Source organism: Pinus tabuliformis, chromosome 5_1 (assembly GCF_031772625.1).
Source record: "Pinus tabuliformis cultivar Carrire ecotype Pingquan chromosome 5_1, CPIR1, whole genome shotgun sequence".
Taxonomy (NCBI): domain Eukaryota; kingdom Viridiplantae; phylum Streptophyta; class Pinopsida; order Pinales; family Pinaceae; genus Pinus; species Pinus tabuliformis.
Genome location: NC_142305.1, coordinates 55,608,930 through 55,613,315, shown reverse-complemented (window position 1 = coordinate 55,613,315; position 4,386 = coordinate 55,608,930).

Genomic DNA, 4,386 nt, shown 5'->3' with positions numbered 1-4,386 from the left:
ACGGTACACAAACACGACCAAGGCTTTTATGGCTGATGAAATTACGGTCTCAAATGGTTATTTACCGGTTCATTTTTTCTGAATGAACTTGAACTCTGGGGAAAGCCTGCTCACAAGCTTATGTTTATTTTTTAACGAGCATGAATTTCCGCATTAAAACTGCTCGGATATTGCGTTTATTTTTTAACGAGCATGAACTTTGCCAAAACTGCTCGTTTGATAAGGTCAAGTTCATATTTTACCATGACTAGTTTTTCTTTTCCAGAGATAGTATTGTTTTCATCAATTGCTGCAACAAACTTGTTAGAAATGGATAACATGAAGTAAAAATACTAATATTTCACTTTGAACTTCGTAAAAGCAATTAAAAGATGTTTTTACCTCTCATTTTACCATTTCATGTGCATTTGGTTTGTTGGAGCTTTGGAGGTGCCTCTTCCTCTCGATTTTTCACCAGCTGATTTCGGGAGATTCTGTGGACGATTTTCAGCACCGTTTCCACCGGGTAGGAGCTAAACCCTAGCTCTATCTTTTCATGGTCTTATTTCTCAGTTTTATGCTTGTTTTCCTGCCCCCATGAGCCCCTAGGGTTTCTCTAAGGCGCCCTGCCATCAGCGCAAGTGCCCTATATCGAAACTTGCATTGGGGGTTCTCATTTTCAAAGGCAGTTTGTCTCCCAACGCAGGTGAGGCCCTTCCCTACCTGCGTTGGGCGCAGAAAACATCTTGGTTGCACAATTTTTCATGAGATTTTTGCCATTTTCTTTACTCAGTCAGGGATCTTACTCCTCCTCTTGTCGGTTTTGCAGAGTTTATTGGAGCAGAATGACTCTTACGTGGCGAGAACGAGAGCATGAAGAGGAGGACATGATTGCCCTCCATGATCCTGTTACCATGAGCGCGTTGCGGAACTGTGGCTTGCTAAAATTCTTCCGCATATCTAGCATGAGGGCACAGATACGTTTACTGCAGTACCTGCTTGATGCTTGGGATCCTGTTAACCAAGTGTTCCAGATTAGGGGCAAGTCCATCCCTTTGACCATAGTGGATATTTACTTCTTGACTGGGTTGTCAAGGCGGGGTGCCCCCATTTCCTTGTCCGGTTCGGCCAAAGGGAGTGATTCCGTGAAAGATTATATCCGTCAGTATTGCAGGGAGGGATCCCAGCCGAGCAGAGACGACACGATTTCTATCTGTGATGTTACTCACAGGTCTCTCAGGTCTATTCTGTACACGATTTGTAGGATGGCCGGTAGTGCATCCCCTCATGTTGCCAACAGGTCATATGTGCAGCACGCCCTGGAGTGTCTTCAGCCGAAAGTTTTTAACTGGTGCGATGCAGTACTGGTTCAGATGAAAAACCAGTTGACCAAAGTAAAGGACAGGAGACTGAAGAATTTTGGCTTTGGTTCAGTTTTGACTGCCTTCGCTTTGGAGAAGATACCCTTGATGCAACCCCAGTACATTGTCCTCGACTTGCCATCTCCTACCGAGCCACGCATGCAGAGGTGGGTGGACCACATGGCTAGACATGCAGGCCAATCTCGGATTACTTTTACTGATGCCTTCTTTAGGTGGTTCGAGCGGCAGGATATGGCTTTTTCCGAGTATCCATATATTGGCATGGATTTCCGAGGTGATCCGGATTTGGTACTACCGGATGGCGAGCAGTGGGGTGATCTTGGTAAATATTTTGACTTTATCACTGTTTACTGTTTTTATTTATAATGTCCTCGTGCTTTACTCTATCAAGACTCTAATCAAACTCATGTGTGCATGCAGATGTTGGTCCCGTCCATCCAGCAGTTCGTCCGAGAGCTTCGGCCGCTGCCCCAGCAGGGGAGGCTCCAGGGAGAGCTATTCTCCGTGACCTTGACTTGGCCGAGACTCTTGCAGCTGTGCAGGAACAGGTCGAGGGTCTTACCCTTGGGATTCCGGATGTACGGATCGACGAGTTGCCTCTACGATTGCAGCGACATACTGCTGGTGTTCCTAGACAATGGTCTCGTCTTCTGCGCATGATCGCACAGGCCGTGGCATGTTATCATGAGCATCACTAGGCTAGGGTGCCCCCCAGCCATTTTTGAGTTTTGGGGTCGTATGACCGATTTTGTCTTGGTTACAGAACATTATATGTAGACCATAAATAGTTATATATATTTTTGATTTTCGGGGTTTATTCCAGTTTTTATGTGATCCATGTATGAAACATCGATGATGCTTCTCTTTTTATCAATTTTGCAAATGTCTATCTAACACATAGTTTGCTAATGAGTCGGTTAATGTGTTTAAGTTTCTGGAAATGTGTTGATATTGGATAAAATCAAACTGTCTTTCCAAGATTTTAACTCTTAGGAACTTGCGATAAATAGCTGGATTTCGGACAGAGTAGGTACCATTGAGCTGTAGTACCACGAGCTGTGAGTCTAGCCTGACGACTAGCCGGCGTATGCCACGTGTGATGGCATCAGAGAGGAGCTCTATCAATGCGCTATACTCAGCGATATTATTTGTTGATTGACCAATACATACCCCCCTGAAACTCATCAACTCGCCGCTTGGGTTAAAAATGGCCCATGCTGCTGAGGATAGGTTCCTCGAACTACGACTCGCTCCGTCAGCATATCCAACCCATGGTTCCAATGGATTTGACATCTGCAATAAGTGTAAAAAGCGGATTACTTAAACCGGAACAAACGCTTTAGCGAAAACAAAAATGTAACAAAAGCATACAGGTTACTATTAGGCATAGTAACGCTTAAGGTACAACCCGTTGCGGGGTTGCGCCAGTGGAATTCCGTCATAATCTATCAACTCGTAGGCACCTTTTGCTAACACCCTTTTAACAATATAAGGGCCCATCCATAAGGACTTGAATTTCCCAGCTCCCAATTTATCGGATTCTTGGTCATAAAGCAAGACCAAATCACCTTCCGAGAAGACATGGGGTTTGACATTTTTGTCGAACTGCGCTTTGACTTGTTTCTTATGGGCTTCGTTGGCCAAGGCGGCATGACGACGGGTTTCATCCAACTGGATTAATTCCAAGAAATGAGCTTCTTCTTCTGAGGTTCCGAGGAGGAGATCAATTGCGAGTTTAAGGGACGAAATTTCGCACTGGATTGGTAGGATTGCTTCCAGGCCATACACCAGTTGAAACGGTGTGAACCCAGTGGCATTCCTTACCGATGTTCGGTAGGCCCACAAGGCCGAGTACAGGATCAAATGCCATCTTCTTTTGTGAACCCCCACCATCCTTTGCAGCATGCGCTTCAGGACTTTGTTGATTGCTTCAACTTGTCCGTTAGCTTGCGGATAGTACGGAGTAGAGCTGTCGTGAGACAATCCTAGTTTGGCAGTTAATTCAACCATCATGTGATTGCGAAAATGTGATCCATGATCTGTTACTATGGCCTGTGGCACGCCGAATCTAGCGACCACATGATTAAAAAAGAATAGGGCTACTGTTTCACCAGTGTTATCCAATGTAGGCATCGCCTCGGCCCATTTGGTAAAATAGTCAACTGCGACTATAATATACCCATGCCCCCCGGTCGAGGTGGGGTTACATTGCATGAAATCAATGCCCCACTTGGCGAAAGGCCCCACAGCTATTATGGGCTGTAAAGGAGCGGGGGGTCTTCTGGTTTTGCTATCAAAAATCTGACATGCATGGCAACTTCTAACTGCGGTTATGCAATCTTTGAACATGGTTGGCCAGAAGTATCCTGCTCGTAAGATTCTTTGTGCTGTAGCATATCCAGATTGATGCCCCCCACAGGTGCCTGAATGACATTCATTCAGGGCTTTTTCGGCTTCCTCATGGGTTAGACACCTTCTCAGGACCGTATCGACACCACGACGGTAAAGCGTATCACCGACGATCATGTAGTCTTTTGCTTGGTATCGAATGCGTTTTTGTTCTGAGTGAGAGGTGTCTGGCCGAAACTTTTGAGTTTGGAGATAAACTATTATATCTCCATACCACTCATCACTTGCTGATATCAGAAACAAGCTTTCGTCCACGATCGATTCTTTGGACGTTTCATCGTTGGATGATGATGGGAGATCGCATAATAATTCTGCGAAAACTAAAGCTTTCTTTGATTTGGATTTCACAAATTCCAGATCAAACTCTTGAAGGATAGCTATCCACTTTGAATATTTGCCCCCAAGCAACTGTCGCGACAGTATATAAGTCATGGGGTTGCAATCTGACAATATGGTGGTCTTCCTAAAGAGGACATAGTGCCGAAATCTTTGTATCGCTTGAACAGCCGCCAATGCTAGCTTTTCAACATGAGAATATTTACTTTTCGTATCATTTAAGTTTTTACTTAAATAATATATAGGGTGTTCAATTCCGTCGACTTCTTGAACTAAAACC